At 38.9% G+C, this 26,656-nt stretch overlaps 1 protein-coding gene across 22 annotated transcripts in view; it reads right to left on the reverse strand.

The window, feature by feature from the left end:
• LOC127482446 (poly(rC)-binding protein 3-like) overlaps nt 1-26,656 on the reverse strand; it is a 493,280-nt gene that overhangs the window by 149,527 nt on the left and 317,097 nt on the right. For 21 of the 22 annotated variants that reach the window (XM_051812791.1, XM_051812785.1, XM_051812792.1 and 18 more), the window contains one exon: nt 26,008-26,104. The gene's annotated coding sequence lies outside the window, so the exon portion shown is untranslated. Of the gene's footprint in view, nt 1-17,074; nt 17,171-26,007; nt 26,105-26,656 lie in introns of those variants that run through there. The other variant, XM_051812778.1, reaches the window with a different exon arrangement.

Genomic DNA, 26,656 nt, shown 5'->3' on the forward strand with positions numbered 1-26,656 from the left:
TTTTATGTGTACATTTTCCACTGAGCTTTTTTTCCCAAAAAAGTTAAATTTGTCTCTTGAACATTTGTTTTTTCATTTTCTTTTTTTATTTTCTGTCGCCTTGTTTTGCTTTGTACTGTGTTGTGTCTTCTTCCTGCTTCAGTCACTTCTCTGTGTCATATAACTGTGATGAGGTTTCTCTCAGTACTTCTTTTCTACACTGTTGCATTCTTCTTATTCCTCCTGTATTGACAGGCTCTCTAGATTGAAAATAGGTAGGTATTGCCAAACTTAGTCACATCTTTGTATCTTCTTTCTTATTACTCTGAGCCTTTCCTTTGTGAACCATCCTGAAGCTGTGAACCATCTTGCTTCGCCTCCTGAAGGAATTTTCTCCCTTTACAGAGGTGAAGGAGAGCCTTACACCAACAAGCATTCTTTGACATTAGGAAGAGTGACTGATCAGAGGGCTTTTATTCAGAATACATGTAGACCTTTAGTGACGTGTAAAACACCTCAGAGGTAATGAAAGCTTCAGGGTATCTGCCTGAAATAAGCATTTCTTCAGTGCTCAGTGCAAAAAGTTGCTAATCTTGCTTCGAGTTTGCTACAGCTCAAACCCCATGAGGCTTTACGGGTTAAATTTTACATCTTGGACCCAACTGGGAAAAAAAATCAAAGCTGTTGCATGCACAAAATGTGGTTTATGGGCTGATCGCAGCCCAGGTGCTGATGGTTTCCATCTGCTTATTCCCTTGTCCTCTGCAGTGGATTCTCAAGAAGTGCAAATCAGAACCAACCAGTGCTGTAATTTACCTTGATTTTAATCTTTTGCCCTCAGAAAAGTAAATTAAAAGTCTCATTGTTAAGCCTAGTTAAAAAATGATACTGCAACTTGGCCTTTCAAGAAAGAATTCAGAATACAATAGAACTCCTAGAGTAAGAATAGATACATTATTTATATGTATAGTGGCAGTAATTTTTGTATTTACTTCATTTTCAAGGGTGTTAAGTGCATTTGAAAAGTTTGATAATTGCTCAATTCCAAGAGGTAAGATATCTTCTCCTTGCAAATCTGGAGAAATGTTGAAGTTCGCAATACATTTCCGGAAAGCCTTACCTTGTTATGACTCTAAACAGACCCAACATTTTTGTGCAGAGCAGCAAGCTCGGGGAGAAATCAGCAACTCTCCTGGAGTGGTTCATGAGCAAAAGCTTGCGGGACTCAATCCTACAAAGGCACTGACATGATCTGGTAACATACTTTGCTGCTTCAGTGTGCAGTGCTTGGCCACTGCCAGGATATACCCAGGAATCACATCTGTATACACCTGGGTCTTTACAGGAGATGGAGCCTGCTATTTGGAATCTGTTGATGAAATCTGGGCAGCTGCTCAAGGATGAAATTTGCCTCTAGTCTGGGGGAATCTGCTTGCTATTCAAATCCCATCAAAGCATGTGGAAGCTTTGGTGTCTCAGTCTTCCTCACTTTTGAGGCAGGACATGCACACACACGTGCATATATATATATATATATGTATATGTATATGCATATGTATATATATATATACACCTCTGCCTATATCTGGGTATAATTTTTAGAAAACACACTATTTCATAATTTCAGAATATTTCTAGGACTATCTCAACTGAACTGTACTGCAAGATGAAATGAAATCTCAGTATTGCAGAGGTGATTATTTTGGTATAATCACTTTTTCATTTGTCTGTGTAAGTTTTCCCAACCCATTCTTTCTTTGTTCTACTCCTTCTCTCTTATCCATGTAGGGATGTTCACACCAACCCTTCCTTTCTCTATTCATTTTTGCAAATGTTTTCTCTATGATTTTTCACCCCTGGTTTGAATTTTATGAGCATTTCCTTCATGTTTTGAGTACCTTTTCTGAAGAGGCACTAAAGAGAGAGAAAGCAATTCAGAAAAAAAAAGTATTTTATAACTTTAACTCCATAGAATTATAGAACAGTCTGACTTGGAAGCAACCTTAATAATCACATAGTTCCAACTCCCCTGCTTTGGGCAGGGTCATCTTTCACTAGACCAGGTTGCTCCATTCAACCTGTCCTTAAACACTTCCAGTGATGGGGCATCCACAACTGCTCTGGGCAACCTGTTCCACTGCCTCACCACCCTGACAGTAGAGGATTTTTTCCTAATATTTAATCTAAATGTACCCTCTTTCAGTTAATGTCAAGTCATTTTTGGGGAAAAGGTAAGGAATGTAGAAAGAGAAACTCCCAAGAGTTCTCTTTTTTTCTACACCATTTCAATACACAGCACAGTAATGGTGATTATTAGAAGTTGTTCTGAAAGTTGTTCCCCAACTAGAAAAATAGAAAAGAATATCAACTCTGGCAAGGTAAATTTAATAAGTCCAGCCAAAAAAAGATTTTGAAGAGCAATTTTCCAAAGGCATAAAACCAATATAAAATGATTTTAAGCACATCAGAAACAGGAATTCTGCTAGAAAGTCTTTAGGGCTGATAAGTAACTGGAGTATGAAAGGGGAACCCAAACAGGATCAGACTCTACCTCAGCAAAGTTAAAAGAATTCTTTACAGAGGTGTTCACTATGGAACAGACTTCGGAGGTTTCCAGGCCAGAACCTTTCTTTACAGGGCACAAGCCCCTTAAAACTGGTTAGACAATAGGAAATACATAGCAGAAAATTAAATGGTCACTCTTCACAATGCAGAGAGATTTCTAGTAGATCAGTGTAGGGAAATGCACTGTTCAACATAGCCATCGGAAATTTGGATAAGGCTGAATAGTGAGGTGACAGAGAATCACACTAGATTATTTAGGGTAGTTAAAGCCAAAGGTGACTGAAAAATTGCAGAATAATCTCAGTGCGTGATAAAACCGTGGAGGAAAAGTAATGCTGATAAATGTTGAAACTGGAATAAAAAAAACCAAAGAGTCCTAACTATACATACTCAGTGATGAGCTTTAAGTGAGCTGTTACAACCCTGAATTATGGCTACAGCAACTGGAGAAACCGTGTACCATTCTATGAAACCATCAGCCTAAAGCAAAAGGATTATTATGAATTATTAGGAAAATGAAATGGGAGAGAGATTTTATGATCACAAAGAAAATGAACCTTATCTTCTAAGCCCCAAGGGACTCACCTGAAGTAGAAAACATATAGACAAGGATGCATAGATAGTAATTAATGGTGAGGGACAGTATTTGTGTGAGAATCAATAAGCAGGTTGGGATAACTCAGTCTGGAAAACAGATAGTTCAGAAAAACATGCCCAAATTGTGTCACATGCCATCATGTGTCACACCGAGAAAGGTACAACAGTACAGACTATTCACCTCTATACAAGAAGGAAAGAGCAGCAAATGAAATGTTAGCATATTGGACTAAAGCCTATAAAAGGAAATACACTTTTTCACTGACTGAATAATTAAGTTAAAGAGTAAAGCATTAGAAGATATTGCAGATGTTAAAAGCCTGAATAGGCTCTCAAAAAGCAATGAAACAAATTCACGGGGTATCCTGCTCCCCCTCCCCAATATTTATTAGAAACAAAGGTATAATTTCTAGCCAAGAACCTAAACTTCAGACCAGGAAAGGCTGAGACAAGTACTGGGAAATGCATCCCCCTAAAGCTGCCATCTTATGCTCTTGAAATATATATAATCATATATGTTTAGAAAAATACACCAGGTCTAGTGGTTACACCCAGCAGAGCCATTTTCCTGCTTTTGCCCTCAGGAGAGCTGTACTCTGAGCAGAAGACCCATACAGTTCATCAAGGAGGCACAGGGTTGCCCAACCAACCACTAACAACATGTGTCAGGGCAGCAAAGGTGGGGCAGAAGGCTTCTCATCTCATGCTGAGTGTTCTACACCATCTGTACCCAAGCCTAAGTCCACTCTGAGCCTGGATATTAGCCTGGTACATTCAGAAGTGATGATCACCACTCTGTCGGTCACCAAAGCTAGGCATTTATTTCATTCAGTTGTGTAGGTTTTCCTTGGAGGAGTTTTGGGACCATAAGAGGAAGCATAAAGTCTTGCAAAGATTGGGAAAACTGGCAAAGAAAGTGGTTTCCATTTCAAGCAGAGGAAAGAAGCAATACAGAAAAATATTAAAATATATTTGTTGGATTTTTCCAAGCTAGTAAATCACCCAAATTGACCTAATTTTACACTGTACTTGTTTACAAGGTCTACAGAACTGTGTGGATTAAATATGCTTCACTGATTTTTTTTTGTTCATTTAATAAAATCCCACAATCTATTACGGCATGCTGGTATACATGACCATTCCTACAATATTTCCTAGCAGCAATGAGATACATTTTGGTAATAATAATGATCTGCATTTTCACTGTTCTTTTTCTTCAAAATACAGAGTGTCCCAGGAATATTGTTAAAATTGTTAAAGCAGCCATTTAGGTAAGCAAAATGAAATTCTGTTGCAATTATCAGGTTGGAAGATGTCTTTGGGGGTCATCTGGGCCCACTCAAACAAGATCAGTTTTGAGGTTACATCTGAGTTCAGGGTTTGCTCAGGGGCTTGCACAAACAACTTTGTCCTATCTCCAAGACTACAGGTGTCACAGACTCTGTGAGTACCTGTGCCAATATTTGACACACACACTCCCCCCAAGGCAGGAAAGATTTTTCTGATACTTAGACAAAATTTCCTGTTGCTACTTGTGACTGCTGCCTCTTGTGGTATTTCAGTGCCCTGCCTAGAAGAGTCTGACTTCATCTTATCTGTACATTGCCAATAGGTAGTTTAAAACAATTTAAATTTAAAACAATTAGATTATCCCCCTTATTCTCACCTTTCATTTCTGTCAGCTTCTCCATGTATATCCTGTGCTCCAGGTACCTGGTGCTCCAGTATGTCAATGTCCATCTTGTACAGGGCAATCCGAAACAAGACACAGTCCTCCAGGTAGGGTCTCACTAGTGCCAAGCAGGGGACAGGCAAGAATCACTTTTCTCAGCCTGCTGGCTACACTCTTGCTAGTGCAGCCCAGGATGGTGTTGACCTTCAGGATGCGCTGCTGACTCACCTTGGAGTTTTTGTTGTCTGCTGGGACACCCTGGATGTTTTATGCAATGCTGCTCTGGAACCAGTTGGTGCCCAGCCTGGCCTGCTGAATGGTCAGGAATTTGCATTTGCCTGTGCTTAACTTTGAAAAGTTTCTTCCAGATTAATTCTCCAGTTTGTTAAGAGTGCTTGGAATGGCAGCTCTGCACTCTGGTATATTAATTGTTCCCCTAATCAGGTATCATCTGTGAAGTTGTTGAGGATGTATTTTGTTTCCAGTGAAGGTATGAATGATTGTCAGCACTGGTGTTGACTCCTGATAGATGTTACTAGAAACCAGTCATCAGTTGCAGTTCATACAGTTGATCACAACTCTTTGAGCCTCCTGATATGGCCAGGGGTGCATTCACCTTGTAGTCCACTTCTCAAGTCCGTGTCTCACCAATTTTGCTGCAGGCATACCTTGTAACAGGCCTTGCAGAAGCCAAGGTAATTAACCAGGGCTCTTCCTTCATCCACCATACCAGCCATCTCCTCACAGCAAGCACTCAGACTGTTCAGCCACAATTTGCTGTTTGTGAATCCATGCTATTCCCAATTGCCTTCTTGTCCTCCAAGTGACTGGACATGGTTTTCAGAAGGGTTTTCTCCAAAATCCTTGTGGAAACTGGAGGCAGCTTTATCAGCAAATAGTTTCCCAGGTCTGCCTTCCTGCTCACATGCATGTAACACTTGCCTGTTCCCAGCCTTCAGGAATCTCCCCTGATTCCTAGGGGCCTTTTGAAGAAGATGCAAAGCAGTCCTTGCAGTGATGTTAGCCAGCTCTCTGCACATCCTCAGATACATCCTCTCTTGTCCCATGGACTTGTGTACGCACAGTTTGCTTATTTGGTCACTAACTCAATTTTCCCAAATTCTGCTTGGGAGATGTGAGGACAGAACTTGCCAGAAAAGACCAAAGAGAAGAAGATGCTGAATTGCTCAGCCTCTTCTGTGTGCTTCATTACCAAATTTGCTGCCTTTTTTCACAGCCTCACATCTTCCTTAGACCTCCTTTTGATTCTACTTCCAGAAGTTCTTACTGCTGTTCCCATTCCTCACCAATTTGAAATCTAGCTGAGCTCTGACTTTCCTAATTCCTTGCTTACATGACCACACAATTCTGGACTGCTCCTGAGTAGCCCTCCTTTGCCTTCTCTGCCTTTTCTCACAGGAGACCAGGCTGGAGCTTCCTTCCTGTCTTTTGTGCCTGTGTGACTGCCTCGGCTGTGGGCTGGGCTAAGCCCAGGTCTGGGAAGGTTGTCCTCAGAGACCAGCATCCTCTCCAGGTCCCTTTCCCCTCCCCTTTCCCTTCAGGGCAGTTTCTCATGGGAACCTGCCAAACAGTTCCCAGAATGAGCTATTGAACCCTCTATTTTCATTTGTTGTTATCATTCTGAAAACTTTCCAATTTTGCTCAAAGTACTTGTTCATTTCAGACAAAAAATTCTCAAAAAATCAAGTTTACTTAAAATCTAAAAACAAAATTAAATGAAACTTTTTTATTTATCAAAGTTAGATACAGCTGAACATTTACAAGGAACCATAGTCACTAAATTTTGTTCATTCACTGAGTTGAAATGAAAAATAATGGAATAGCGATGCTTAATGCTTATTGACTATAAATAATTTAGATTATTTGTAATTTCAAATACTAATTTGTAAATAATGATCCATGACTAAGTCTGACAATATGGCTGGAAAATAAAATTAAGAGAGATTACAAAGAACCCCTCCCAGCTCAGCATCTCACAAATTTTCTTGCTACCTGTGAACATCTGTTTCACTTTTCAGCAACCTTGTCTTGCCTCTGTTGCAACTCACAGCAGTGTCTAATTTAAACATTCTGTAATCATGTTTTTTAGTCCTAAATCATGAGGTTGTGAGATGTGCAATTACTGCTTCTTTCAATTTATTCACAAAAGACAAGCAAGAGAGAGAATACTGGTTTTTTTACTCCCACCTGTTATGCTAAGAGAAGCTGAATGAGTGTTTGACAGGTAAAAATATAAACGATGAACCTGAAAGGTAAAACACTATCAAAATTAAATTCATATACATTTGTGAGAGTTAAGGCATGTTCCAGAAAGTGACAGCATTTTACTTTTTCTCCGACATGTATAGTATGCTCAAAAAGCTTCTATTAAAATGCCATGTAATTAACCTAGGATACAAGGGATAAAATGCTGAAGAGAACAACTAAGATAATTTGTCATCAGGATTTTCATTAAAACCCTCAGTATTACAGGAATTAATTTCAGCAGTGCTTTCCCCTGATTACTGCCTGTCGGATTGTATACAGGCATCCAACAGGATATTTGAGTGGGGAGCGTTTGCTCCCATTCCACATCAGCACTGCGAAGGTAAGTGGTTTATCTACATGGACTGTGATTCATCATCTGTATTTTAATATTGCAAAACCTGAAGACTTTGCTTGGATTTTAACGTCCCCTAGCATTGCTTTTTCCCAGTAAATGTTACACTGAAAATAGCTTTTCCTGACACACACATTGCCGTCATCACCTTGGACAGGGAGAAAGATCAATGTGCTTCAAAATCACAATAGTCATTAATTTGTTACTTTAGTTTCCTGGATGTTATAGTTCACTACATATTGTTATATCACACAGGCACACAAACCTCATTGGTCACAGATAGGAGGAAGCCAGCTCTGATTTCAGATTCTGAATTGTCCTACAACCTGTACAGGATCTAGGCAGCGTTTCTTATCTAGCCTTCACATTTTTAATTTTTCAAAATTCTCCCTTGTAAAGCAGACCACTTTGGAGTCTGCAACACATTTTAAAGTAATGATTAAACACTAATCCACTAACATACTGAAGTGGCACTTGAGAATTTGGCAGTATCACTTTAAATAATCTCTTAGCTTACTGATGGCTCTCTCAGTATCCTGTGTTTCCACACATAGCTGATGAATAAAATTATTTGAGCTAATCTGTGTCTATACTTCATGCAGTATTTCTTGCATGAAAAGCAAACAATGGAGCCTGTATGCCTTAGAGTAAGGAAACCTGTATGAAACATATAGTTTTTCAAAATTTTAAATTTCAGTTTTTATAACATTTTTTCCATCAAGTTATCTAAAAGTATTTTTAGAAACAGTCTCACTGTAAATCTGAGAGTGCCATTTTGGACTCTATTACAGAAATGACTTTGGTCAATTTTGGCCAAAGCAATGCAGTTCAATGTCACACATGGGGGCAGGGAGAGGGCAGCAAATGGAGAAATGAAGTTCACCCCTACAGCATAAACGAGATATGCAACACTACTGAGGAACAAGAAGCTGTAATATTGTACAGTGTCTTATAAAATCATGTTAAATAAACACAGAAGTAATTGGATGTTGTCTTAAGTTGTTTTTGCTCATTGGCATGAATTTATGATATATTCTCTGCAAAAAAATTGACTGAATAATGTCTGTGCTGCACCCAGTTGCCTATAAGGTGAGTAGGTAAAGCATCTTTTATGGCTTAAAAATTATTACGGGATCAAGATCTGCCTAGCTCCTTGAGCTGAAATGTAGCTAAAACCAAAGGACTATGCTGTCAATTCTCCCTCTTTGAGAGGGGAAAATTAAGGGGGGAGAGGAGGTGTCCTGATCCTTAAGCAGTATTTTAAACAAAAAAAGCAGCTTTCTCTAGCACTGTACTTTAAAATTTGGGTGGGTTCACTGATTTTCCATCCATTCTCAACTTTCCTAAGAGCTGTCCCTATATGCTACAGGTATTGCGTTCAAACCTGCTTTGCTTGCATCTTCTGTTATAATCACATTATGAGATGACACATACATTCATCTGGTCATAAGGGAACGCTTAGAGAATTCAGGTTAAGAAGATGACTCAGTTGCCGTATTTAGATTAAAAATTCTTCTGAGTACCTGGCACATTAAGCTTTTCATTAAATAACAAAATGTGCCATCTCTCTTTCTTCTCCCTGTTCTCATTTTTCCATTAACAGTTTTCTGGCCCTTCTATCATTGCATACTTCCCTTCTCCCAGTCTGTTGATCTCTTTTCTCCTCTTTGCTACTCATATAGTTTCCCTCCCTCCTGTTCATCTTCACTCTTCCTATAGTCTCTGCTATGCTACTTCTACATAACACTGCCAGTCATTCACAGTCTCCTTTTATTCACATCGAGCCTCTTTTTATTTATGCTGTTCCTTTTCATGGAGCATATATACAAGGCTGAAAAACAGCAGCTTTCAAATTTTCCAGTACTTCCTGTAGGGAAAATCTGTGCCATCACATAGGATCTAAACCCAGTCTACAGCAATGTCCATTCACCAGGTCCCCTAGAAGCAAAGGGCCACCATTTCTTTTGGTTGTCCTGTAACTTACAAAGCTATTCTAGCCAAGGACAGGTCCTGTAAGTGATATGCACTACTACAGCTCCATGGTAAACAGTAGGTCTTGCTCTTCCCTGAAACTCTTTCAGACTGCTGGATGCATGTGTTGGGTCAAACTTCACAAAAAGTGTTTTCCCCCTCCTCTCCCAGTGCTAGATTTGCCTTTTAAATTATTGAAGCTACTCATCAGAGCTAGTTCTGCTGGGCAAGGCCTGGGGCTTCAGAATACAATTATATCACAGGAATAAAGACATCTCTTTTCTGCCACAATGGAGCCATAAAACGGAACCTGAAATAAAAAGTAGAATATCTAGAGACAGACCATTAGATTTTTCTCTTTGATTTTTCTTCCTTAGATGTAAAACCCATTAGATAGGCCAGTATGTAGGTAACCTCTTATTTAACTAGAATTATGGCAATTGCACCCACTCCACATGAAATGTATTGAGTAGTAATTGCTAGTTATTTCAGTGGGCTCTTTTTTCAATCAATAGTTATAACTCTCAGATATCGATTATAACCCATAACTTTAAAAATATCAACAATTAATGCTAAAAGACCGAGTAGTTACTTATAGTGGAAAATGTACACCTTACGAGAGCAGAATTATTCAAAGTTATATATATATTCTGCAACATAGAAAATCTATTAGCACACACAAATTAACAAACTACTTTCTGTTTCCAGTCAGGGGACCATGATACTCTGTGACTGGTAATCTGGAGCACAAATAAAGCTGTGAATCTGCTATGCTAACGTGTCACCATTGATATTCCTACATTTACCATGTTTTCCATAAATGAGCTAGTCCAAGAGGAAAGTGGCTGTGTGATTCTTACTTACATTTAGATATTATCCTTTATGTACCAACTATAAGCCATTGTCACAGGTCCTATGTATGGACACCAATTTCTGTGCCTAATTCCTTCTGCTTAATTGACTTTAAAACTTTAGGTAATACCTGAACACAGGAATTTACATGGAAATTAGGCTATCTGAATATGACCTTATTCCCTCAACCCATTCTCTCAGCCTTTCCTCAAGGCCAAGGAATGGGATAGGTTTTAAGGATAACCCATCTACCAGGCATGTCCCAAACTATGGCTAATGCATAAAGAATGGTGAGAAGGACTTCCTCCAAATTCATCTCCCATCTTCAATACAGTCACACCAGTTCTGCCTGCAAGGAAACACAATGGCTGCAGGGACATAACTTGCTGAAATTACCTTAATTTTGCTTTCTCTCACCTTTCTTTGTGGATGTTGCTGATAGCAGTCATCAATGACTCTTTGAAATCCCATCCTTGGAAAAGGCACAGAGAAGGACTTCCACACTACACTTTTGGAACAAATCTGTCTTGCTAGACTCTGGGTTATAATAAATCTGAAACAATTTCTGTTCACTGTGTTAAAACTAGGGCAACAGAAATATGATTGTCAGCAGTGTGACAAAATACCCTTAAAACCTCTGGCAATTAATGAAAACCCCTAGCTTCTTAGTGCAATCAGTGCTGCCTTCATGTAAGTTCACAAGTATCACAGTCACACTTTCTATTAGCTTCAGTGAGAACTGCTCATGTAAACAAAATGTGGTCTTGGTACACCTGAATGTAATTCTGCCCTTGCTGCTTCCTTGCTGACAGACATCGCAGCACTTGAAGTCATCTAAGTGACAGGGAGGCTTTGTTAACTCCAGGAAAACCTTGGAGTAACTGGGGGATTGGCTTGGTGGTTTGTTTATTTTTTCCACTTTTTTTTCCTTTCTTTCCCTTTTCCTTCCAGAAATCAGTGAAATTTCCAGGAATGGGCTAGAGGAACACTGATATGCTTTTCCATAAATCTTACAATAATCAAGGTAGGAATGTCACACAGTTGTGTTCTCCCCTTTCACAGCAGGTATGTGAGGAAACTACAAAATGTTGTAGTATACACCAGTGTCACTGTGAGTAGAATTTGACCCACAGGACCTTTTTCTTAACTGAAAAATCAATGAATGTCAAACAAATATAATACAAGTAATTTTTTCCAGCACAGCCTGTAATGAAATTATGCTTTAGACGTAAGGCTAATGCAAGCCATATTTTAGTCATGTTTTGGAATTAGCAAAAGAATTAACAAAAGAATTATCCACTATCACCATGGCATAACCAGAAATTTTATTTTTCAGTCTTCCAGATAAATTTTAAATTATTAGGGATACCCATACTCAAGAAACAACAACCATATAGAGAGGAAAAAAGAGAAAAAAGATGGAAAGTAAAATAAAGCCAGCCAACCCAATGCAATAAAAGCTGAGGCAGATTTTTAAAGGAGTTCAGCATCCATGCTAAGGGTTCTGTTCTGCTAACAGGACTCCTTAGCTCCTAGAAATGATTGGGGATAGAAGAGAAACAGGAAAAGGCTTTTGAAAGTTTAATAAGAGTGCTGGTGGACACGCTAACACAGCATGTGAGCGTTCGCACTGGGCCCCTGAGAAAACCAGCATGTCTCATTTGGTGTCTCATTTTTGGTATTTATGTAATTCACCAGACTCTCTGAACAATTCAGAAGGAACTTTCCTACCTGATGGCCATGCATATTTTGTGATCACACATGGAGAAGCAGAGATGATCTATTTCACTGTGTTCATAGCTTCACAACAAGAGGTTTGGGCCAGCCACCCTTATTATTGTACAGTGCCACATGAAACACTTCACAGGGTTACATGAGTTACTGTAGAATTAGGGGTTATAATTTATGGCATCCTGCCCTGAGCACTGTGAGTCCTGAACTGGGTTACTGTGACCTGAGCACTCGCACACAAGCAGGGGTGAGCAGTATGGACACTCATTCTCTGGCTTAGTTAATTGGGTTCCTCCAAGTAGAGCATAAATTCATAAATCTCTACAGAGAAGACATGCTAAGTGAGGAATTCAGGAACTGACAAACAGCTGAATGGAAACACCCCATGAAGTGGCTAGTACATCTATGTGGAACCATACGCCAGCACAGCAGGGTAAAGCCAGTGTCATCCTCTGCCATGGGTTATATTAGCAATTATGTTGGAATTCTTTGTTCCAGAAAGCCTATTAAATATCCCCATTGAAAATACATATGAGCAAACATTACGAAGAGGCACATTTTTATGATGTTAATGCAGGGTAGTTTTTCAGTATGCCTTGGCATTTCATAATGCTATCTGATCCCTTTCCCGAAACAGTAAGAACGATATACAAAAATAAGTAGTTTTGCTAAAGGTACAGTGATCATGAAGGAAAGAAAACATAAAATCCAGACACGTAATGCTTTTAAAAAATGGGGTGTTTCCTGGCCTAAACTGCAGTTCTCCTCGTGTCCCATTAACCTTCATTCACAGAAAGGATGATTAAACATTGGAATGGGTTGCCCAGGGAGGTGGCGGAGTCAACTGTCTCTGGAGGTATTTAAGGGAAGACTGGACATGGCACTTAGTGCCACTTAGGGGTCTGGTTGACATAGTGGTGTTCAGACATAGGATGGATTCGATGATCTCAGAAGTCTTTTCCAACCTATTTGCTTCTGTGATTCTGTGATTCTGTGGGTGCAGAAGACAGCTAAGGAATATCTAAGAACTTGGATGCAGAAGACAGTTAATGATACTCATAAAATAAAATACTGAAATGACTATTTAATTCCTATTCTCTGGCAGAGATTAAGATGTTGGTTATTGCTGGCCTTTTGTACTTCAATAAAAGTCTTTAAAATATCACTTCTGACTTGACTGATGTGCTTCTGAAGTAGTTTCTTGAATCAGAGTACCTCTACTACCAATTAACTACAGAGTTCCTTTCAGATTTCTGGATTTTGTAATAACAAGGTTTCTTTCCTAATGTTTTCTTCTCTCCTGTGGTCAGGATTTAGAAATGCTACACTGCATTTGTTCAAGGGCATGAGGTTCCTCTCAGTGATTTTACTTAAACTCCTTTATTTAAGAAAAAAACCACTGGGATTAATTAATTCTCATATGTAACTTCCAAGCTGAGAAACTGCCTTTCTTCTCCCACTTCTTCTGTTAATTCTACTAATAAGGGTTATTGTAATCTACTGATAGAGAATTTAAACAGCAATTTTGTTGGTGATACACATTACAGCAGAGAATAGATCTTCTCATTGTAACACTGGTGCTGCCGTCCTTCCATAAGTACACAACAAGGCAGACAATACACTTAGATATTGCAGCAACAGGTTTCTGACTGAGGACAGAGACTAATGAATCCTGTTCAGCATCCTCAGGTGTCCAGGCCATGTTATTTTCTCCATATACTTAATTTTGTCTTCTGAAGGAATGATCAAGGATTTCCTAGTAAATTAGCAAACTGAACTCTTCAAACTCCTTAGGCCTTTCCATAGCTGGGATTATGGAGCATTAGCTGTCTGCTGCCAGGTTAAGCTCCGTGAGCTGCTGAGAGCACCTCCTAATCGACTGTTATGTTTCTAACTAGTTGACTTAGACATAATGTTGTAGTCTAAATCAAAGGTTTGTCTTCTGTGTAGCAAAGATTTGACACATCCCATTGGCCTCTATTTACTGAAATAAATGAACAGTCAATTAATGAGAAGTAGAGCAGAACCAACCTCGAAATGCAGGCATAAGCCAGCTTTAGTCTTCAGAAGGGGGGGGAACCATGAATGGATATCTGAATATCAGTGTGAACAAAAATATTTGCATATTGGTTTACTTATGGCTGCGTGCTTAACCTCACACCTGAATGCAAGTCTGCTGGACCCAATCATGCTACAGCCACTTCTGCTGCCTTCTCTGGTGGCAGAGTGGTTCAGACTTGGGGAATAGCAAACACTCTGCACACAACGTTGCTCTGGTTTGACAACATTACTCTTCCCCTTTTTTCACACTCTGCCCCACAGCTGTGCCAGTGAAGGGGTTTGCATGGGCACCCTCTAAAATGCTCAAGGTAAAAGGAGCTGGTTTATTTTAAGTGGTGTGAACTGTGTATCTGAACTGGCTTGGCTGAGTTTGCACGTTTCAGGCTAATGAGCAATCATGCAAGCCACTCCACTAGCAAAACCACAGGGGTAGCATTGCCAGCTGCTGGGTGCCAATGACAGTGGAAAGCAAGAATGTCTTTAAGCAGAACAGCCAGAGCCTAGAAGATGCCATCCCTCTGCAGCTGTAAAACTTCTGCCTCAGTGTCTCTTAGGTGTGGGAAAGACCTAACCCCAGGAAAAGCTTCTGTTAGTATCTGGGAAAAAAAAAAAGTTATAGTATGTTACTTCTAGCCACTTGATATAGGTTAAACTTGAAAAAAACCCTCAACACAAAACTAGTTAGTAAATCAGCAAACTCTTTTAAATATAGAAAGCAAAATTTTTTGTACCCAATTCTCAGATAAACAAACAACACTTATCTGTGGTATAAGTGCACTGACTTAGGCTTTTTCCTAGCTTTTGGCATTGAAGATCTCCAAACTCGTAAAACCTTCGAATTTCAAGAGCTAAATCTAACCCCAAATGTTGTTTCTGTGCTGGCAAAAGTTTTCAGCAAAGATTTACTTCAGAGAAAACACCATTACTAGTACTTAATCTGTGTGTCTATGTAGAATTTACAGGCTAAAGCATCAAGCAAGTGGCATATCTTAAAATCCAGTGGTGGTGTGATGGGCACTTTTCTCTGGCCTAACTGAACTGAGGCTCCCTTCCCTATGATGCATGTTCAGTTACACTGGGCAATGATTTGGAGGCTACACTGCAAACCAGATGAGCACATTGCTCTGCTTTATAAGAGTCCTTGAGAAAAAGAGAAAGGAGATGGGTAATCTTCCAAGGTTGCTAGCCCAGTTCAGTGTTCAGTCCTACAAAAAACTATGCCAGCACAATGGGAAGGAAAGGGGCAGAAATAGGTGGAAGGTTGTGGACAGGAGTGGGAGATGCTTCAATTTTTCCACCAAAAATTATGCACATAGAAGTCTAAAATGGTGTCAAACATGAGTTTTGTGCCCCACTCGGAATTGCCAATTAGCAATATTAATTTATATTAATACTAAGATACACATAAATAATGTTCAGGCAAATATTAAACATGCTAAAGAAATAATATTAGAAACCTTGATTTAATAGTTCTTTAAAACTGTAATCAAGTAAAACTGAAATTCAGGTATTTATAATGTATTTGTATTTTAACACTTTTAAAGAACTTCACCTAAAAATACTGTATGCATTCTTATGCAGGAAAACAGTCACTTGCCATTCAGTGTGATTCCTCTGTTGCATTTGGAAGGAACTGTGGGATGGCATCATGGATATATGTTTTCATTCTAATAGACACACAATAAAGCTTTCAGAATATTTAGAAAAAAAACTCCATAGGAAAGCAAAAAATACCTGAAAATCATCTGCTTGCTACAGCCTGCCTCTGACCCCAGACACAATCATTAGCACAGAAGCTTCACTTATCTTACAGATATGGAATATGGACTTCAAGCGGTGGCTACCAAAGCACACATATTAAATGTAGGTAGAGTATTCAAGCACTAAAGACTTTCAGCTACTAAACTGCTCAGGGTTACTCACGCAAGACCTCATCATTTTTTGCAAATGCACAAACATGCAGTGACAGCCAAAAGCCGTGTTAATCTAATATTGAATTAAAGGCAGTTTTCCCTTCTGGACTTCACATCGCGGGGTAAGGGTGACCCCTTCCCTCCACCACCCAGGGTGACTCATTGTCATGAGAAACTGCATTCTAAAGGACAGTTGGTCTCATCACCGGTGTAAACCTGCCATAGGAGCAGCAATCATGACTACAACTCTTTACATATGGTGGTTTAAAAGCAACAATTCTGACCTAAGGGAGCTACACACTTGAAACTTGCCTGCTTCTCCCAGCTATTCTGGTCCACACCAGAAAAAATGATACCCCTACCTTAGAAACCCACCTCTCTCATCTGACAGGCATTTAAAATTAGAAATAGCAGTTTGAAATCAAGAAAAACCTGTTTGTAGAGAAAAGAAAAAAATCACACACAAACGGTTTTGAAACATTGAATTGTGAATGAATATGAGAAAACTATGAATTGTAATTAAAGTTGCACCTCTTTTTATATTCCAAGCAAAACAAAAATTAGCTAAGTGGTTGTATTTAATTCTTTAAGCAAAGCTTTAGGGCTGGATCTTCATGTCTCAGCCTTAATCAAAGAAAAATTAAATTCTTCAAGGGTTAAAGCTAAATGAAATAGCTGTTACACCACGGAACTACATATATGGCTTGACTTTTAAAAGAAACTATTGCAATTACAGATTCAACAGACTGATATACTGTCTTTTATCATTTGGTGGGCAGTGTTGCAGAACAGTGCAGAAAATTGTGTGTGTTCCAGTCAGTTGCAGAGGAGTGATTGTACATATTTTATAGACTAATAAGACATTTGGATAAATATTTTAACAACAGAAGCAGTAACTGAAATAGTACCAGACACTAATATATACATTGAGTATACATTGTAGCTTTTGTTTTATCAAATAACAGTTAAACAAGCAAGTTTTGTAATTTTTCTTTTTGTTCCCAAGTATTTAATGACAAGCACAGCTCCAGAAAATCTCTCTTATCCTTCTGGATTCTGATTTCTCATGCAGAATGAATGTATTGAGATTTTAATATTAAATACTTTACTCACAGCACTTTCATTCAGACTCACAGACTAGTTTTCCTCCTTCATAAAAAGGTATTTTTGGATACATAGCTGAAGAGCCAATCCACAAAGCTGACTTCCAAATGCAGCAGCTGAGCACAACACACAGTACTGAGTTATCCCTCTCGATACACTCAGAGGAACGCATGGGTAACACCCGGCACCTCATTCTGAGCACAACGGGAAATGCCATCCACAGAACAAGGCTGGAAAAACTTTTTTCCTGATTGGCTGCTCATCCCAAACTGCCTGACAGAGGTTTGAAATATGCAATGCAGGGAAGTGATATTCTGTGGCATTCATTCAATTTACCTGCACTGCACTCCAGGGAGCCATGCTATTAAACAACAGCTCCAGTGGGTCAATAAAGTTAACTTAATTAAATTGCTTTCCCTCCTACTCTTCCAACTAGCAAGATTTAGGGCACAGGGACACAGTACTGCCTGTAAATAAAAGGATGATTTAGCTAATCATTTGCTGAAGAAAGACATATTTTTGTCAATAATTCTATGCACAAAGCAGAGAGCTAGTTTAAATTAAAAAAAAACATGTAGGATAAGGGGAAACACAGTGCCTACTATTGAAGGGCTATAAATATTTTTCAAGCAGTGTCAATTAAATCTACTATTTAAAAGTTAAATCTCAGTGCTCTTTGCTCCATAAGACTGAAATTACAATTGCTTAAGTGTAATGTTATAAAACATACTATCATTATTGCAAGCATAATGAATATACATTCCTAATTTGCTGGAGACTGATCTAGTCCCTTTCTGGTCATTTTGATGTGTACACTCTCACTGCCTTATGAGAGTTATGTTTTAGGAGCCTCTAGTCTATCCTTTTCTATGGCAGTACATGGAAAACATCGCCAATAATAAAGTATAAAAAACATTACAGTTAAGCCAAAGTTTATAGATTGTTTGCAACCTTATCATACTTTCAAATCCTCAGTGAAACCTCTAAGTCCTCTTCGTCTGTGTGAGGTTAGGTGTTTTGAAAGGCTACAATTAAACTGATGTAGCTGTTTTGCAAAACAGTATTTAGCTATTCTTATTTTTTTTCCCAAGAAACTCTGCTACTTGCTCACTCAGAATACAGACCTGCATTTTGGCTGAAGTGTCCCCCATGGTACATGTGCACTCTCTGCTCTGTTGCTTGAGTGTTTCCAGCTTTGCCCCAAATCTCCCTTTGCAGACGCTGAGTAAAAGCATGCCAAGCACTGGCAGCTAGACTCCCTAAAGATTTCTTCTGCGCTGTTTATATCCTGTTCCCTCTGAGCCTTTACCTGCAAGTAATGAGTATTTTCTTTTCTTCAAATGTCTTTTCTGTTTCCTGTGAATAGCAAGATCTTGGAGCTGCTCTGAGCTCTTATAAGCAAGTGAAGAGAGAGGGATGCTTGTAAAGGCACATACACACAGTTTAATTTAGGAAGTATGAAAATACAAGCAGAAAAAGGTCCCTTTATGCCCTCACAACCATTTCTTTCAGTATAGGCCATCTCTCCATAAACCTGTCTGCCATGTGGTCTGAGTCTGTCCTTTCCTTTAAAGCTCAAATCCTCCTCCAGTGTTGGGCTTGTTGCTCTTTGTTCTACTCTGACTCAAACCATCCAGTGCAACCAAAGGTCCCTGATCACAAACCAGCAAAATCACCAAGGTCAGTAGCCTTGTGATAGAGTCCTGTCTGCATTTCATACTGGTTATTTAGTCTCTCATTTCTTCACAGCACAAGCTGGAACGGCAACAGCCTTCCTGCACATCCTTTCCCAATATCACAGAAAGCAGTCCAGGCAGAGAATTATTCACATGGATTTGAATGTCACTCCATAAGAACTCCGGCTGAATACCACAAGACAAAACTAAAATGAAACATATTATTTACTGTGATTAGAAGTGTCAGAATTTGGTTGGAATGAACAGCCCTTCAACTGCTTCCTATTGGAGGATGTGTTACTACATCAATGCCTTGTCAAAGTCAGGAGTCTACAAAGAAAAGTGTGTATTCAAATACAAATGTTAAATGCATAGATTGAGAAATTTAATATAAAACTAAAAATTTCCTATCTAGGGAACATTCTGTCAAAGAGGGTGAATTAATTTAAATTAATGGCACAATGCAGTGGAAAGGTGGTCAGAATGCTGGGTGCTGTAGAATGAGAGCCAGTATGACTGGTGGGATTGCCCATCCTTCTCTTCCCACAATTTCTGCAGCACCCAGGGGTGACACACTTGACCTTCAGGAGGGGAGGGTGATACTCAGCTGCTCCCAGTGCACCTTGCCACTGATAAATCTCAGCCTCAGAGAAAGGAAGCTCTATTCACAGCATCCAGAAGTGACAGGAAGGGGAGGGAGATCTCTCTTGTAAGACAGCAGTGACCTTTTGGCTAGGACTGAATACACTGAATAAGAATCCTCTGGAAGTAGAAGTGTGAAGGAAAGGGAAGTTTTTATTATAAAACAAATTGCATTGAAATGCGATTGCATTTTTTTTTAAACCAATTTAACTCCATATGGCATCATAAAATAATTCAATGTTATTGCCATTATATTCACATATTTACTTTTCCTTTTTTTTCCCCTGTATTCCCCAAGTCTGATGAAACTGAAAGGCCAGAATACAGACACTCTGCACTTCTATTGCAATATATGCATCTCAGTGAATAGTAAGAACACTGCAACCATTAGCCCCCCCCCAAGAAATAAATTAGGAAGGCAGTTTTCTTAGGATAGTTAAATGGCTTAGTTCCTTCCTAATTACCTGTATTTACTGTATTTCTGGCTTTTTGCTCAGTTCCACCCTGACAAGACAGGCAAAGAATATGTCTGTATCTGCCTAATAAGTGTTGTTATCTTTTAACTGGTTATTACTACTACAATACAAAAATACTATTCATGTTGAGCTACATAAGAATGCATTTAAGCCAAACTGTTCTTAAGCTGGACTGAGTCTGCCCTGTCATATCAGAACGGGAGAATCATAGTTCGGAAGTGACACTCCTCCTTAAAAAGACACTAAACACTTGCTCTCTGCCCCAAATTCTTTGGGCCGTCAGGAATTTGCAGCCCTTTGCCAGAGCCCCAGGAGGAGCTGCTGTAGGCAGGGTGTCACAGACATACACCATAGCCCCAGGGATCCCAGCTGCAGTGACACCAATTTCTTCTGTTTTTAATGTTGTGGGTGATGCAGCGCTGTTCTTCAGCCAAAGGGCTGAGCCAGGCTCACTGACCCTGCAGACCCTCTCAGCACAGACTCCCGTGCTCACTGGGAGGGCTGCCATGGGGCATCCATGATTTCTGCCTACTGGAGGAGGCTGGGGGAATCCAAATCTATAAGGCTCAGCTCCCTCTGCCTGCTGGGGAGCAGGAACAGAGCAGCAGGGGCAGCAGCCCGCCTGTGCACTGTGAGGAGCAGAGACCACTTTCTTCACTTACAGAAATGAGGACTGAAGTTCACATTGATACTGCCTACCTTCAGGCACTTAACCAAAGCTCCTGGTTCGGGAGAACAGTTGCCTTTGGCCAACAACAGAGAGAAACAGGCACGTTGCAAGGCTCACTGAGATCTTAAATGGACCATGATCCCGCAAGGTCTTGCCCTCCCATCACTCCTTCTCTATGTTAACTGGAAGAGTCTGAGATGAAGGTACCACTAAACTTAGGATCCACTGTCAGATGCCAGAAGTTAGACCGATGTGTGTTCATGGGATCTTTGAGGAATGAGAATCTGTGAGGATGAGAGCAGTGACTGCAGCACGCAACACCCCAACAGGACCTGCCCACTTATCTCCTCCTGTAGCCCTGAGCACCCCTGCAGAGGTCCCCTCAAAGGGGACCCTTGTGTACGTAACTGCAGCTCAGGCTGCTTCACTTGCCCTGACTAGCTTGATCCCTTTCACCCAGGTACTATTTGGCCACAGCAGAAATGCTCTCCTGGATCAGGCCTGGGGCCACAGACACTAGGAGGGAAGGAAGAGCTATGAAGAGCTTCCCACTGCTGCAGGGGGTGAAGGTGTTGCCTGTGGGTTCAGCATCAGGGGGCAAAGACAGACAATGCCTGCTCTGGCCCAAAGTCTTGAGGGGAAAGGTAGTCCCTGAATACCGTTTCAACACATCAACTGCAGTGAATTTTTGTGTCCGGTGCCGCTGGTATTTCTTGCCTGATTAGAGGCTCCCTAAAATTGAATTCCTCTTTCAGATATTCCCTCTGCTGCCTTCCAAACCAGGCGAATGTGACCCTTCGTATTCACTCTTGCATTCACCTGCAAAACTCTGAATTAGCAAAGACAAGTGTCACAGGTGCTCAACATCTCCCATGGCCAAGATTTTTATTTGTTATACCTGTCAGTCAATGACTGCTCTATCTCACTGTGGACAGGCGCATTCCATCCTGCTGATGTCAAAAGCATATCCATCCATTCAGCAATGCTCTATGCCAAGCAATTGCCACTCTGTGGGGAAAGCACAATTTGTCTACATAATTGCACTTGTTTCTGGACAATTGTTGGGTCAGAGGATAACATTTTTTACTTATAGTCGTTCCACATTCATCTGAATTTTCCTGTGCCTTTTCCTACAACAAAGATTTCGATGCTACTTGGCTTCATGCTACAGAAGGGGTACTAGAAACCTGCAAAAAAATACCTGAAAGTAAATCCACTACACTCAGTTGAACAGAATTTTACATTAAGGAGCTAGAGTAGTGCCTCAGATTCAAGGTGTGTTTCTAGGAAAAAAGAAAGTCCACATTAGCTTATTCTTTCCTCATATATGTAACTACCAACCAGAATTCAAATATACTTGCCTGGATGTTATCTTGTCTTTAAAAACTCAAAAAAAAATATATGTTCCCTTTATATCTTAATGTCCATATATTCCGATTCTGAAATTCCCTAAATGAGAAATAATATTTGTTTTCTTTATGATAAGAATTCTTTTTATTTCCATAAGATAATGCATTTAGTATTTTGCCTTTTTGTTATGCTTATTAAATAAACAAATCAACATCTAAGTTTAACACAGTTGTTGCCTTAGGCAAGCCACTATTTTACTTCCTTAACACCTCAAGGGTTTCCAAATAGCCATGTGAAGTAGAGCTGCTTGCTTCATTTTTCATTGTCTTGCTGGCAGCCTGTACAGAAAGTCATGCATCATTTTTTGATACAAGAATGGGTTTTGCTCAAACTATTTTTCTTTTTCTTTTAACCAAGTGCATTTTTTTCAAATTAAATATGTATTTTTATTTTAGATTATCTTTTTATTTAAAATAGGATAATTTAAAATTAAACACGGAATTTTAACAATGTACTACCAAACTTCTTAAGTTCAATAACTTGATTTGCATTAAGTATCATGCAGCATTCACGTATTATATATCTGTTGATAGAGATTTGCTGTCCATCAAACTACTGAGCTGGGAGAGTTTAAGTGACTGGAGAAAACAGCCTCTGACAGAAGTGTTTAGTCCAAGTTTGATATCTGTAGCTTCCTCTGCAGGTTCAGAGAAGGTATTTTCTTCACTTTATCAGGTTAACTTTATGCAATATCTAGTTCATTCAAAGTTATCTCTTGAGAGCTGATAAAGGCAGAAAATCTTACTTTCTACTGTCGGTAAAAACTCCATGGCATAGACTGAAATCTGCTAAATCTAAAATCTTGCAGGGCACAGTAAAGAAAGAAACACATAGTTCTGTTTACACAGTAGAACGAATAGCTAATTTGACTAATAAATCACTTTAATATAAGTAAGAAATAAATATGAAGTAAATGGGAAATGTCATTCATTGGTTTCTAAGATAAAAAGTCAATATCAAGACTCTGAATAAATATATCAGGAAATTTTATGTAATTCTCTAAATGTGACTTAATATATCTCCACCTTTACCAACAGAAGTACCTAATGTAAACAAAGTAGCAGCCAAAATAATCTGTTGTATGACTTTCTCACAACAGTGGAACAGGATTGATTATAGTGATCAAAGACTTTTCACCCATCACCGTTTTGAGCATGGGAATTATGCTGCCAATCAACAATATAGTAAGCAGGGAGAATATGATGTAAAAGGATATTACCCATTCTTTTTTGGGTAATAATGTACTTCCCAATCTAGATTATCAAACAAGTGAGATCAGCCACCATATTATTTACTGCTACACTGTAAAATCAAAATACTTGAATGATACCAACCGAGAGGAACAAACCCTTTTCCAGAAAGCTAATTACAAAGTAAATGCACAAAAGAAAGAAAGTGATGATTTCTTCTGACCCTTTGTGGTTTTTTTTATTTTCAACACACTTTCCTAAAGCAGGGGCACCAAAACACAGCCTACTAGCATCAGACTCATCAACATCAGACTCACAACCAAAGCAACAACCCTCATTCTATGTTACCAGTTTTCTTGCTCAAGTTGCTTATCTGCTGTGATTCCTGAAATATTTCCCTCAAAGATTAGGACCCCCTACAATACAGTTCCTCTTGCTCTCAATGAAGCAAGTATTCTTCAGCCTTAACTCAGTATGTTGTTATACATACATGGACTGAGGTTACCAAGCAACCCAAGTTGTTTGATAGAGCAAGTGGTCCAGACTGTTAGTATTCTTTGCAAATTTCATTGACAATGATATTCTGTCAGCTTCCAGGTTGTCTGAAAAATACTGAAAACATCTAATTGTGAATGTCATTAAAACCTTCTGCAAAAACTCTCCCTCAATTACGACTTGTCTTGCCTGGTGTTTTCTGTGATGTGCTCATTTAACATGTCTCCATTGATATTTTGTAGAGTTAATGTTATAATATTGAATAGATGGAAGTAAACTCTAATAAATACTTTGCTGGTAATACTGTAGAGCTAAGGTAGCTGAAAGGTACTGTGGTCAGAGGTGAGGGATTTGTGTTCCAATATTACTTAGTAGAAGAGGGGATTGACCCTCTGACTATTACAATGCTATAATACAAAATAAAAGGAGATTTGACCATCACTACTTCTACATATGCTGTGAATCTGCCTATCCTTCTCTTTTCTGTTTTGTAGCATCTTCCTCAAACCACAACGTTGCTAATGAAAATGAAATAATCAGTCTAAATAGAAAGGGACCCTTTTCTTTGAAGTGTGCCCCCTCTCCCACTCCATCCATCTCAAAATGAAACCCTCCCTTTTCTCCACTTAGATTGACTTATTTATTATTTATTTCCTGGGTTGATGAACTCATAAATCAGTTTCATGCAGAGTCCTGACATGCTTAACGCCACAGAGATTCAGTAATTCAATTATTAGGCTTGAATTCATTGTGTCAAACAGTCTCAACTTCCTTACGGTCTGCTTTTCATGGTAAACAGGACAGAGCTTCAAAACTGCGTCTTAGAGACAAATCCAAGAAGAATTGAAGCTCTCGGCTCTAGCCTGTCTGTCCTCCTAGTAAAATCCAAGTGAATGGTCAATTAGGTACATATAGAACGTTGTATTGTTATGTATATCTCTGACATGTTATGGTCCTGACAGGAAAGTGAACCAACAGAAGGGCAGACAGGTAGATCACTTAGTAACAAGTGATATATTCAGTACATCTGCTTTCTGAGGAAAGAAATCGAAGTCATGACCCTGTGATCCTTTCAGAACCCAAATAAGACTCAAAACTTTGACTGTGTGCTTATAGCAAAAAAACCCTGAAAAGCAACCAAGCAAGCAATAGGAAAGAAGGAAGCTGTTTTTGCACTGGTAAAAATAACAGAAATTGAGAAAAATTTTACAATTCCTTCCATAGAATGTGAAATTTCATGTGTTCAATATTTTTATTTCTGTGAACAGTTATTAAATAGTGCGTATTTTTTACATCTCTTTTTTCTTCTTTTATAACAAATAATACATCAGAAGTCTTTTGTTTTGGAGACTACTACTAGATAGACCTGCTTAATTGTGATATACTGTATGAATTACATTCAATGTATTATCTTCTTCTTTATCTCAGAAATATGCAGTGGCAAAAAAAGACAATGTCCTAAAATTTCAATACCTATCATCCAAAGGGTAATCAAATAGGATTGTCAAAGCTGAATCAACCTGTAGCCAGGCAATGCATTTCATAAAATCTGTTAGCTTCATAGAAGTGGAATATATTCCAACAAGAAGCAAATAACATAATATTTAATGTAGCTGTATGAAACTGCAAAAAAAGATGCAGTTTAGTAGTGATATGAGAATCTTCATTGCTATTTTGGAGGAGCAGTCTCTGGATGTATAAGATCCCTCACTTAAGAAGTTAGGATGAGTGGACTCCATTGTTTAGAAATAGTTTTGTGTTTTAAAGTGTAGTTTCTTATCAAAGTTAAACTTTATGAACAGGAAAACCTAAATTTTAGTAAGTTCTGAAGCTCTCCTTCAGCAGGTCCTGAATGGAAAGGAGCTTTCTGTTCCTCTTAGTAAGGATCCTCTTTCCTCCGCTTCCAATGCAAGGTTTTTTCCCTCTCCACTTTTTCCTATCCTACCAGTCCTTCTAATACTCTTTCCTCTAACTGTAGAGGCTATCCTCAGACACTGTTATTTGCAGCAGTTTCCAAATTCTTCCAGCTTCCTTTCCCTAAGTCCAGTAAGGACTTCCAAATTGTTAAATAAGTTTATTTTTTCCTGCAGAAAAGAGGTTTTTAGCAGGCAAATCCCCAAAACATCCAGAAATATGACTATAGTCCCACTGACATTACAAGTTGGAATAATTAGATGAGTCAGTGCTTTATCTGAATTATATCTGTAATATTGATAAGTTTCATTCTAACTGGGAAAGTTTAAGGGCAGTTCCATACTGTGCAATTTGCAGTCGTATTTACTTGGCCCAGAAAATGAATATGGTAGTCTGTATAATAAATTCAAGGATAAAATACAAGTCAGAAATACCAGGGAGAAAACAAAACTGAGAATGAAAAACTTACTTGTCAGGAGACCAGTGATATTTTAAAAAATGCCGTCGTTGGTCAGTTTTTGTAGTCACTCTGAGGTCTCAAGATATCTAAGAGTGTTGAATATGTTCTGAAAAGAAGAAGAATCAAGGATTTAGTAATTTCATCACGTATCAAATGCTAAAAAAAACCTGTCCAAAATAGATTATTTTTCCATATTATGAGGTTATTAATTCATAGAATATGTTTTGATTTCACCACTGAATCTGTAGTGAGTTTATGAGCTTCCAGAAGTTGAACTGCTCAGATCAAACTTCCTGCAGCGCACAGGGAATCAGAACAATGAGAAGAGTAATTATTTAATTTATCCTCTTGCATACCTACATTCCCAAGCTCTTCTAGCTGAGAGAGAAAATTGAAAATGAAAGAAGTCTTCTTGCTCCGTTCTGTTTTAATAAACCAATATAGGGGAGTAAATGACTTTCCAAAGCAAGCAGATAAAATCATGTCCCTAAATGTCTTTCAAACAATTGACTAGTGTTCCTTGTCTATCTTTTGGACTAGTTCATCTATTTGGCCTCCTGATTCGTAATCTAGTAGATGCAGAAGTCTCTTTGGACTCACAATGCTATTCTGCATTAAAGTCTAGCTTTGTAATTTCCAGTTGTCCTTAAAAGACAGG

This window comes from Manacus candei, unplaced genomic scaffold (genome assembly GCF_025592945.1).
Source record: "Manacus candei isolate 608988 ecotype Guabito, Panama unplaced genomic scaffold, ASM2559294v1 h1tg000088l, whole genome shotgun sequence".
NCBI lineage: Eukaryota > Metazoa > Chordata > Aves > Passeriformes > Pipridae > Manacus > Manacus candei.